Below are 12772 nucleotides of genomic sequence, written 5' to 3'. Positions count from 1 at the left end.
TAGTAATCAGAAATGTGTACCTCTGCTATACTGTCTAATGACTAAAAAATCATTCAGAGCATACAACTACATGTGGGAGTGTCTGTTCTCTTTACTAGATAAATCACATTTAAAGCCATCAGTAAAGTATATGCTATGTGACTTTGAACAAGCTGCTATTAAAAGTATTGTGTACAATTTTGCAGATGTTTCCAGTAAAGGGTGCCTATTTCATTTCACCCAAAATATCTGGCGTAAAGTGCAATCTGTCCGTTTGGCACAACTATATGGTAACTCTGTTCAGTTTCAACAGTCAGTGAAAAAGCTTGTAACGTTAGCCTTTCATCAAGAATGTGATGTCTTTGCAGCATTTCGTGGATTATCTAAAGATTTTCCTACTGAGGGCAAGCCATTGTTAGAGTACTTTTCAGATGTATATTTGTTTGGTCGTGCATGACAACAGGTAACTAAGACAATGGCACCTACTCGATTTCCACCTATTTACCCTGTATCGTTCTGGAACATATCTTCACTGAATGAGAAGTCTTTGCCACACACTCAAAACTATGTAGTGGGCTGGCATAGGAGGATTAGATGCCTCCTTGGGAGACGTATCTGTGATATCCCTGCCGTAATTGAAGTGTTAGTCAGGGAGAAAAACAGGGTAGATGAGTTGCGTTTGCAACTACTAACAGCTTGTCCACCCTCACCTAAAAAAAGGAAATTAGTTCATCGGCACAGACGTTTGCAGGCTGTGCTAAAGACACAGGAAGAATATGACATACAGCAGTTCCTGGCAGCAGTAGCTATGCTACTAAAAGTGTAGGATTTCCAATTATATGGGATACTACTTAAAGACACTAATTTCAGTTAGAGTTCCTATGTTATGCTTTTATGTTGCGTTATGTGTCACATTTAAACTGCAATACTTTATGAACGTATTAATAAAGTACTTTCCTACATGTTTTGTTTAGTGCACATAGAATACAATTAGTGACAATAATGTCTATATGTAGCATAGGAGGTTTTCATGAGATGAAGTATGCTGAGTAGACAGCTATTTATAATTTAACTTCAGCAGTGCAATAATGATTATGTGTAACAGGAATATTTAAGGATTTATAGTACGCTCAAGAAAGAGCTATTTTTCTTTACGTTACACTCACGAGTGAGACATTTGTGCTTTACGTTCGGCACACTAGGAACGATTTGTGGGCCAACTATTGCTTTTCGATGTTTTCACTTTCGATGGAGTTACATTTCAGTTGTTACAGCTTTCGATGTATATGTGTCGACAGGTTTGCATTCGCTGGAATCAGCTTTCGGTTAATTAAAGTAGACCCGAAGGAAACCTGATTGGAATGAGTTAGAGGAGTTATTTAATAATATCCAATCCAAGGTGGATTGTTTTTTACTAGCTTTATCTATTTGGGTAGGTTCTTGAATAATTTATGTAAAACCATGCAAGATTATGTGATGGATGGAGGGATCTGTATCACATGCAAACTAGTCTAAATTAAAATCACCCAGTATGAATGTCTCCTGACTAAGGGTACTACTTGCTCAGTGCAATATACATTCTATAACTGGGACATTATTTCCAGCTGGGATATAGCAACCAAATATATTGTGTTTTTCTTGCATTTATGGTTAGTGTGGTATAGATGATTTCTGCACTGTCCAGTTGTGGGGTTTTGCATTCAAGGAAAGTTAATGTGAGATGGTCTTTAAAGAGGACAGCAACTCCACCTCCTCTTTTGTTGAGTCTATCCACCCATAGTATGATGTAACCTGGGGTAGTATTTTATTATCATTTGTACTTGGTTTTAACCATGTTTCAGTGATTATGACTATGTCTGGGGAGTATGTAGCTAGAGTGGCATGGAGGATGTCCAGTTTGTTGGGTATACTTCTAATATTAATGTTCATTAGCAAAAGGTCTGATTTTTTTTTTTAGGATTGGATGTGTGGGGATGTTGAGACTAGAGTGATTAGATGGGTTGGTGTCATCTGAGAGTGGTCCAGGTTTTGGGTGGATGTCCCCACTAAGCAGTAGCCTAGAGGCAATGTTGGTAAGTAGTCTCAATCATTTGATAAGTTAATTGTTAAATAAATGAGGCTTATATTGACTATCTTTAGTAGGTATTAATTTAAATGGAAAATATTGGAGGCTAGTAATATTGACAAGTGTAGGACTGATGGTGAGATATGTACATGGAGTAGTATGGTAAGGTGGGTTTGTGGTGTGATAAAAAGTGGTTGTTTGGAATGTGTTGTGGTGATAAGTAGTGAGGTGAGATAGTAAGATGAGTGTAGTAAGAAATGATAGGTGAATCATGAGCATAGTATAGGGCTAGGGGAGGAAACAGGATAACAGGAAGTGCATCTAATTGAATGGATAGAGTGAGGGAGTGCCTGCCTAGTGTTCAAGAGTAGAAGCAGTGGGGGTGGGTGGGATATGGGGCAGGGTAGTGGATTGACCCCAAAGGGTGAACAGAGTGGGCAGAGCAACTCCAGCAGGAGGAATTCCAAATAGAAAAGAAAAAAAAACAATCAGGAGCCAGGAAATGTAAGTAAGACAATACACTATGTTAGAGTTTTTCAGCAGAAACCAAATGTTGCTAGCAAACTCTTTAAGGATGAGTAGAGCTAAGGGAATTGGGACTGAACTAAAGGTTTGTTTTGGAATAGTTTTAACCATAGACTCTGGAGCTCACCTGTTTGTATACAGAGCAAATAAGGAACTTGTACAATTAGTAGAGTATGTTTCTACCTAGTGGCCGATTTCATTAAAGCTCTCCAAGTTAGAAGTTGAATGGAGCTCAATGCAGCTGTGCTCACCTCACAATGATGGTCACAAAGTAAGAGAACATTGTTAAAAACAGTTCAATGACATTCACCTGATAAAAATTCTACTGGAAGGCTTGTGTTTAAAAGTTGAGATTTGTCAAGGCTGATTTAAGCTTTTGCTGAAAATTTGCTTCAGAACCGATCCGAAGGCTTGTGGATGGCCCAAGCAAACTGCAAAGAGAAAAAATAGTCAGAGTGTGAGCAGAAAGTGAATAGTACAGTTCTACGAGAAATTGAGACAATTAGGATCATAGAGGATATCAGTCAGAGAGTGATGGAAGGATTATCAGAAGACCGAGAGTTGGTACAAGAAATGGTACAATAAGTAGGTACATAGATAAATGTCCGGGGAAGAGTAAAGAATCACAAAGATTTATATCTAGAAAAGCTTAAAATCTCTATCCAATTTACTGAGGCAAGAAGTTAAATCGAGGAGCTCAATGAGCACATAACTCTTTTAGAGAATGAGTTGAGTAGTTGCTTATAAGAAGCATTTATTATTATACAGATTTATTAGCTTTTCTTAGATACTTTTATCTCTTATTTCTTTGTCCTTTTTTTTTTTTTTGCTTCTTTTGCTTATGATTCTGTTGTTAAAGAAATGTATAAAGTTTTATTAAAAATGGAAGTCCAAGGTTTAGAAAGAAATTATAGCAAATTTCATCACCAGGCACTAAATATTAATGGAGCTACCAGATGGAGGAGAAAAGAAAGCATACACATCTGGCGTGAACTCTCAGCAAAGAACTGTTCAAGTTTCTAAATTACAAATTAGGAAAATACATAGAGACTGTACATATTTTTTACAGAGCCAAACATCATTTGTAAAAAAAAAAAAAACAGAATAGTATTTTTATAACATGAAACTCTACTGAACATGAATTACTTCTAATTATCCATGCCATGCTAGTACAACGTTAACACTAGTATCTGTAAAATGGTCTACAGAGTAAAGCTACCCTATAGATTATGTATTAATATTATAGTCTATACCTTTTCATATTTATATAAAGAGCATTATCATGATACCCAAAACCTCACAATCACATACAATACTTGCTTGCTGATATTAGGACAGAGCAAGTGAGCACATAAGACTACTATATGCTGTTTTGGGAAGTGTCATCCTTCGCTATTATTGTGACTATGCAGCAGGCATACAAAAATCTGTGTGAGTGGATGTAGGGGGTGTGGGAGGACTTACTCCCCTGCTTAAGCATTTACTTCAAGCTACCAAGGTTTATTACATGCAACAAGCAGCTTCTTATATGTTATGTTAGATGAGCTAAGTATTTGTTATTATAACTGCAACTATATCATGTAATTGCTTGAAGCATAATGTTAATTTAAAGATTAAATATGATATTATGTATTACTAATTAATGAACACAGCTATGAGTGCAAACATTTTATATGCATGAGTGGATGTGTGTGTGTGTGTGTGTGTGTGTGTGTGTGTGTGTGTGTGTGTGTGTGTGTGTGTGTGTGTGTGTGTGTGTGCATTTATGTGCACACATGCCTGTGTGTGCATATACGTGTTGTGGGTATGAGTGCATTTTTTTATTCTTTTTTAATACAGAAGAACCAGGGCAAGAATATCACATATCTACAACTCTGCAGAAGTTAAAGAATATTTGACTCTGCCTGCATATTTTTTAAAGATTCATATCTGATTTAAAATGGATGAAATCAACTATTTTTCACATCACAGCAGGGTGAGTTTGCTAAAGGCATGAAAACATTTTCCAAACCTCAAACAGCAATGCTTCATTATATACTAAAAATATGCACCCAGCCCATTTAAAGAAAATGGAGTCCTATCTTGTTAGATTTTCTTATATAAATATCGATCACAGTAAAATATGTGCAGCTTTTAGTGGACTGTTGAATAAGTTTCAAGCCCAGGGTTATGTCAATAATAATGCTCAGAATATCTCACAACCAGAATTAAATTAATAAAATAGAGGAAAATCATACTTTAATAATGTTGTTCAAAAAATTTCACACTGGCATATCTTTTACAATTTGATATTATTTAAATGTACAAATACTTGTATTAAAAGCTATAAACATAAATATGAATATGTAGTAAATATCTATATATAATACATACATAATCCCATATATACATGCACACATTTATACATATAATACTATTGCTATGTTACTTTACCACTGTTAATTTTGAACTAATGATTCCAATTTGTTAACTAAGAAGGACCATTGGACACAAAGTCCCTTTTCAGGGGCAACCTAGGAGCAATGGATGGTTAAGTGACTTGATCAAGGTCACACAGTAGGTGAATGAGGGTTGTGGTAATCAGAATATGTACCAGAGGAACTACAGCTTGCAACGTCGACCTCTTTGCCAATTGCCAGGCTTACTAGCAAGTCACAGATTTTTATTTTACTCCTTAAAGTATAACTTATTCTTCAAACTATCTTCCATTGTATAATATTCTATATACTCAATACATTTTTTTTACAGTTAGTGTCATGATGTTTCTACTATAATTCATTGAGTTATCTCTGGATAATATACCTATCAGACTAACCCATTAGTAGTTGTATTACCAGTCGTGGGTCAGTGCCATAATCCATGATATAGTGATGTGTCTGATTCTGCCACCATAGAATTTACCCTAAATAGAACAGGCAACCCTTTGTTGATAAAAAAGGTTCTGCTTTTTGATAGATATTGCGGCTGCTTTCTTAAAAAACAACTATTATGATGAACTTTGGCTTTAATTGCAGACCTTCAGTTTTGGCTACCTCCTTTAGCAGGGACCACTTGTGATTGTAGCCAGTCAGTATCTCATTTCCTATTAGGAAGTAGACAAGGGGTATCAGCATATAGATGAATGTTGTCCAGTCCTATGGTATAGAATATATGTCTGCACACTGTCACTTTGGTTGGACATATGCCATCTCTGATAAGCGCAAATCACCCAAATTGCTAGCAGCTGTCAACAATGGCATGGTGCTTCCATGTCTGTCATTGTTTATGGTTTGGGGAATGTGTGTAGATGGAACTGCTTGACAGTCAAATCCTGTTGCATATTACAATATGGATTTCTGGCAATTTTGTACTTCCTTCTTTCTGGCTGCAAGGACTGCAAATATTGCTATCAGTAGTGGCTATAGTGCCTGAATAATTTGGAAGGGGGATCAGTGGAAGAGTCCTCTCTTTTTCTGACTCATTGTATAACCAGAAATGCGGGTGGGTAATTTTCTGCTTGTTGGTGGGTAGTGCTTTGTGTGATCTCCTGTCTTCTCCTCTACTCTCCTTGTGTGCTGGATAGTGTGATTGCTTTGCTGTTACACACCTTATACCTCTTGCCTTTGCATTCAAAGTGGTGGTTGTTTTGTGTTTTTTTCCCAGTGGAAGGTATGGAGTTCTAAGACCAACTTTTATGTTTTTATTTTATTTATTTATTTTATTTTATTTTACATTTGTTAACCGGGCTAGTCTAGCTGGATATATGTCCATTTTCAGTAGAGGCCCGGGGAGAAAAGCTCCACACATAAATCAATTACAAAGAGACATATTAATAAAAAAATAAGTACAATAAGAATATACAATTAGTAATAAGAACAACAAAATACCTAAGGCACACACAAAAAATATACTAGTTCAGTAGAAGCATCACAATTAAAAAGCTAAAGATTAGCAATTTGTTTTCAATAATCCGTCAGAGAGAAAGAAGTAAAACAGGAGATTAGAAGGGATTTAATGAAGAAATACAAGGGAGGAGAAGAGTGAGAAACAATAGTCTAGTAAGGAGAAGAAGTAAGAAGATGGAAAAGAGGACAGGGGAGAGAAAAAGGAGGAGTGGGTCAGAGCATAAGAGGAGAGCAACAGGGCAAGAAAAAGAAAGTATATGTATAGCTAATAAGTACAGTGTATAGCTATAGTAGAGTAGGGGGAATGAAGAAGGTTAGTCAGGAGTCCTACAGGAACAAAGCCAGTGTTGCCAAATGTTACCTTCTGGGATGGAATAGTATGGTATGGCTATTCAACTAACCCTACTATATAGGATATGCCAGGAATTAGTCAGATGGCCCTTATAAAGAAATGAGATAAACCCTTCAGCAACACTTGCTATGATGCATCGCTAGACTGTATATAAGTGTTCAAATCATCACATAATACTAATCTATAAACCTATAAATCTATTACATTCAACATTCATTCATTCATTTATAACATTTTTCCTGAATACATATTTCCTCTCTCCCCATTAAACGTTTTTATGTACACTGTAAAAAAGCTTTAAAGTTTTTTCCAGAAAATTCCTTTTTTCCATTACAGATATATAATGCATTATTTTCCTTTTTTTCTACACTTCTTTGTGATGAAAGGAGATACTGCCAGCACAGCTAGCTGAAATTTTGTAAATAATTATATGCCATTGGTGAATATCGAAATGATTTATACAAGATGCTTGTGTTACAAATGTATTAGAACTGTATGTCATGTGTATATTAAACTGTTTGTACAAATGTTTGTGTTGAAAAGGCATTTATAAAGTGCTGTGTTTAAAATGTAACCACAGTTGCCCTAGTGGAAGAGAACAGAAATGTACCTCCACTATTGTAACTGTTTAAATGTATACGCTTAACAGAGAAAACTGGTAGGTTAACCTCAGTCAAGCAAACTTTAGAAAAATATCTGAAATTAAATTACTTTATAGGACACAATAAAGAGGCTATCTCTCAAGTTTTCAATGTAGCTAGAGACACAATGTCTGTACTAGGAATCTATCTGTATTGTCATTGAAGTGAACTAATTGCTACTTTTGAAGCATGAAGGATTGCAATTGCTTTATGACTTCAAGCATCTGCCAAAGATCTGAGGAAAAGCCCCTTGTCTGTATATTTTTACAGGTAGATGCTAAATGCTGTCAGCTTCTAGCAATGGGGGTTTTGGCCTGGAAACTAGAAGTCAGATGACCAGAAATTATATCATTCTGCAAGCTATCCCAGCAGAAATATTTTAGATATTAATATGAGAAGTATCTTAGTGAGACAAAGCATTCTGCATTATGTCTTGGATCTGACAAAAAGATCCATTCACCATACATCTGCCTTGCTCTAATTATGCAAGTTTCTAGGGAACAGTATAATTCTCTTAGATACAGTCTGGAATATAATTAAGTTTAGTTTAGATGTTATTTTTTATTTGTGTGAGCCTGCACTGCAATGTTATTTTAAATAGTTCCTGTGGTTTTGAACCCTGATGTCACTGTGAAAACATACTGAGTATTTTCTTGTTCTTTTATTATTTATTATTAAATATATTTAAACCATTCATTGTGGCTGATCTGTATAGAGATATTTAAGTTTTGAGTGCTTGCATTTTTATTTGGTGACACTGTTTGGGCCACTCCTAATAGCCTTGCTCTTGATCAAACTACCATTTATATTAGTATTATACAATAAGACTGGACACCCTTTGTTAAGGGAATTAAATTAGCTGACAATGGGTTCTGGTGGCAGTGGTAACTACCTTATATTCTGAGCAGAAGGAGGCATAGCTAGTAAACCTGTGCCAGTGTTTCCCAGGTGTGTGTGTGTGTGTGTGTGTGTGTGTGTGTGTGTGTGTGTGTGTGTGTATAAAACAAATTTCAAAGAGTGCGTGTGTCAGCTACTTGGGCACAGACACGAATCACTGCTTGGGCAGGGAGAGTGTTGGAGGATTTACCTTGGAACCCTGGAAGTCTTATTGAGGATCTGGGGAAACAGTGAGAAACCAGCCCCGGTCTGACTGTGGTCTCTGTGAGCTCTTAAGGGAAATTGCGCTTGATGCAGAGAGCTGCATCAGGAAATACTGTCTGTGTACTTGTGTAATTAATGCCCATCCAGGGGTGTTGTGAGGCCCGATGAAGGCTCCTTGATTACTGGCCCATTGGAGGGTCATCACATTCTTCACTTCCTCAAAAAAATGATATGCAACTTTTTTTCTTCACTTTTCTGTGTGCCTACCATTTTCTTTATTAAAAATACATGCATTGAGATATTTTAGATTTTTCTTTTCCACTACCCTTTTTAAATGCATTTTTATTTAAAGAACTTTTCATATCTTCTATAAAATATATATACATTATATTTGCATTAATTAAGAATTAAGCACATTACAGATTTTGGGAAACAGTATTATATTCATCATTATGCAAAGCATATCACAATATAATAGAATGACATTCATCATCTCTTAGCATATTTGCAACTCTCTGTTTACACTGCAGTATGCTTGGAGATGATGAATGTCATTCTATTATATTGTGATATGCTTTGCATAATGATGAATATAATACTGTTTCCCAAAATCTGTAATGTGCTTAATTCTTAATTAATGCAAATATAATGTATATATATTTTATAGAAGATATGAAAAGTTCTTTAAATAAAAATGCAGTGTATACCTCCTATAAATCTTAAGATAAGAATCACTCCAAAATAAATTTTAAATTTTTTAATTAAAAGAATAGCTCTTTAACATCTGGCTTAAATAAAAAAAATTATAATACAAGACCTAAAAAAATAATCATTACTATTATAAATCAGTGGCGGCTGGTGACTTCAAATCAAAGGGGGGCTGCAGGAGACAGCTGAATGGGTGGGGTCAAGGAGAAGGGTGTGGCCAACTAGAAAGGGGAGGAGCTATGCTCAAAACCACAAAAACTAACTTTAATTAAATACGCTGCCCTGGGTGCCAAACCATCATTATGAGAGTCCAATCAAGACAAAAATAAGTGTAGAAGAATAAAACTATTTCAGTGCATTGGCTGCATGACAGCTTACTTAATATCTAGATGGAAACAAAAGGTTGTGAGGCATGAAAACATAAATTACTTTTTAAATACATTACTGGAATGCCAGTCAAAATCAAGTATAAAAAAAACAAGAAGCACTCAACTCAAACCACTTCTCCTTGCACTGCAGTTTTAATTATAATTTATATTCACCTTTATTAAAGTACCAAGTAACATGCTGAAAGTAGAAATCTCTGTGATGCCCCCACTTGTAAAAATGTTTCTTATCCAAAAAAGACCTGCTGCCTGACAACTATCTACGTGTTTCATGGGGAAAACATGATCAAAGTAAAAAATGAAAAGCAAACAAGAAACAAGCTCAAAATACATTGCTTAAAGGATTACTGTACAGGTTATGGACCACACATGATTGGCATTCTGTTTAGTTTATGGGTAAAGTCTGTAGAGATGACTGGAAGTCTCCAACAAGTGTAATGAGCTTTTTAAAATAATGGAATCCTGTCCTTTAATACCCAAGGCTTATACATTATCTAGTCAAGTATTCTTTGCATGGCAACAACAGAAAGGCTTTCATTGTTGGCAATTATTTAACAGTATGCTTATTAAAGCTTACTTGCATCTTATGATCTCAGACAAGCTTACCTTATGGTCATTAAAGCATTGCTACTTAAACATAGAGCAACAGGCATTTTCTGAGTAATAAGCATAAATCTGAGTAATAAGCATAAATCAACAGTACAAAAATATGACAGAAACCAGACCGTTCTGCAAAATCAAGGACAGATGAAAAGCCACTGTAGTACTTGTGTCTACCTTGGATGGGGGGGACACACTGCACATTTACACTGCATAACTACTCCTTGCCTTGCTTGGACATATCCAGAGTCACTACATGGGAGAGTGGGGTGCAACAAGTATGTCACAATTTGAAATGTCTCTGGCTGACTGTGATGGCCCTGACACATTTGTCATACCTCTCAACCTCAGAGCAAGAAATCTGGACAAAGCCATACAGAGAAGTGGGACAAAGGCCCAAAAATAAGGACAATTTTTAAATATTGCTCTAATAAACTTAGAAAGATAATAGAATAGGTCTTGCATTAGTATAAATTTTCTGAAGGGTATAAAATCTGAAACTCAAATGTCTGTCATTATTTTCTAACTTCAGTCTTTAGTGATTTGTCACTAATTTGCCAAAAAACACAATTTTATGAAAAATGGACCAAAAATCTGATGCAAAAATATAAAATAGCCACACAATACAGCTGGGAACCTGTCAAAGAAGGGACACTTTAATATTGGTACTGCTAACTTGAGCAGCTGACAAAGTAAAATAATCTACATGCATTTCAAGTAATCTATAACTTTGATTATTACAGTTATTTCTTAATTGTAAACCCTCCATGTTTTCTTCCAAAATTGCTATTTTGCAGAGGGATTATTAGGGGGAAGAACAACATTTTGAGCCAAAATTGGGGACAGTTGAGAGGTTGGCTATGCCTAATTCTATAAAGCAATTTATTTGCATGTACCTCTCAACCTGTTAATGCAGTAAATCTGAACAAGGCCAAATATATTGGGGGAACATATAAACAGTACTAAAAATTGCTCTTGTATAAATTGAGACATTTGATAGAATAACAGTTCTTACTTTAGCATGCAGTTTTCTGAAGGTTGTGAAGTCTGAAACTCAGTGTATCATTATTTAGTGACTTCATTCCTAAATGATTTGCCAGAAAACTACAAATTTTATGAAGAACAAACCAAAAATAAGAAGCAAAAATCTATTTATTCTTTGAAAATCTGGACATTTGGGAGGTATAGTTCAGCTGGGCCTGTCTGAGTTTGCTACCCTTCCCCCCTGACAAAATCATGGTTGAATGGAGCCTCTGCAGCCATTCCAATGAACCATTACTTGGCTATTTCACTCCATTTACCATAAACACTAATGTGCATACTGCTTTACTTCTATGATGAGTTGGACTTCATTTGAAAGTTTTATTTTGTATTTTACAGCACAAACACTAAGTCATCTGCTAAACAAAGCAATGCAGTCTCATAAGGAAAACTTAGCATTAAAACTTATCTGCCCTTGAAACTCACATTCATTGAAACAGCATTGAAACCCACATTCAAAGAAAATGCATTTTGCCAGTGGCAGATAAAGATTTATTTGGGCTGTTTTCAAATCATAGGCCCCTTGCATATGAAACATACATATGCTCTTTGATACACCTTCCTCATTGTACTAAATTATATTCCTTGTACAATACAGTACAGTTGTTAGAGGGTGTTTTAAATTTGTTTTGAACATTTTCCCAGTAAGCAATGAAACAAAACGCATGCACCCATAATGGCAAAACTGCCCAGTTCAGAAAATTTATCATAAAAGTCTACTCAGACTTCCACAGTCCACCATTATTAGTAAATATGCACAATTCTACAGTCCGCCATTATCAGTAAATATGCACAATTCTACAGTCCATTATCAGTAAATATTCATAATTCTACAGTCCATTATCAGTAAATATGCACAATCTCTGAAGAAGTAAAAGTCATCTAAATAATTCCACATTAAAGAAATCTGTAACTAATGAAGAGGTTGCTGCTAGCAAACACCTTTATATTTCATAGTTTCATCGAAAAATAAAGTGTCTGTTGCCCATCAGGAATAAATTGCCTATATTACATTAAAAAAATAAGCTAGTAATATTGCATCCACCCCTTGTGGGAGTAGAACCCACAGCCTTCTGCATCAAAACCAAGTGCACAACCTGTTGTGCTATTAACAAGGCAAGCCAATTTCACTTAAGCAACACTAAACTTCTGTTCCCCTGCAGCTCTCAGCTCCTTGTAAAATCTACTCAATACTCAACTGCATCTCAACTTCGCAGCACAAGAAAACTGGAAAAAGCCAAAATGTATTGGGGGGGGGGTCAAAAGCCCAAAAACCAGGGACACATTAAACATTGCTTGTATAATCTTGGAAAGTTGCTAGAATAAAATGCTGTGTTACCACCATACATTTTACTGCCAAGGTCCCTGTGCAAAACAGTCAGAGCAACATACCACTACGCCAAATCAGCTGTTTTGTGAAAGAGAGGAAGACTGAAATTTAAATGTCTATCATTTAGTGAATTCAGTTCTCACCATAACTGTCAACCTCT

This window comes from Protopterus annectens, chromosome 10.part0 (genome assembly GCF_019279795.1).
Source record: "Protopterus annectens isolate FY-2018-M chromosome 10.part0, PAN1.0, whole genome shotgun sequence".
Taxonomy (NCBI): domain Eukaryota; kingdom Metazoa; phylum Chordata; order Ceratodontiformes; family Protopteridae; genus Protopterus; species Protopterus annectens.
This window is presented reverse-complemented; position numbering follows the sequence as displayed.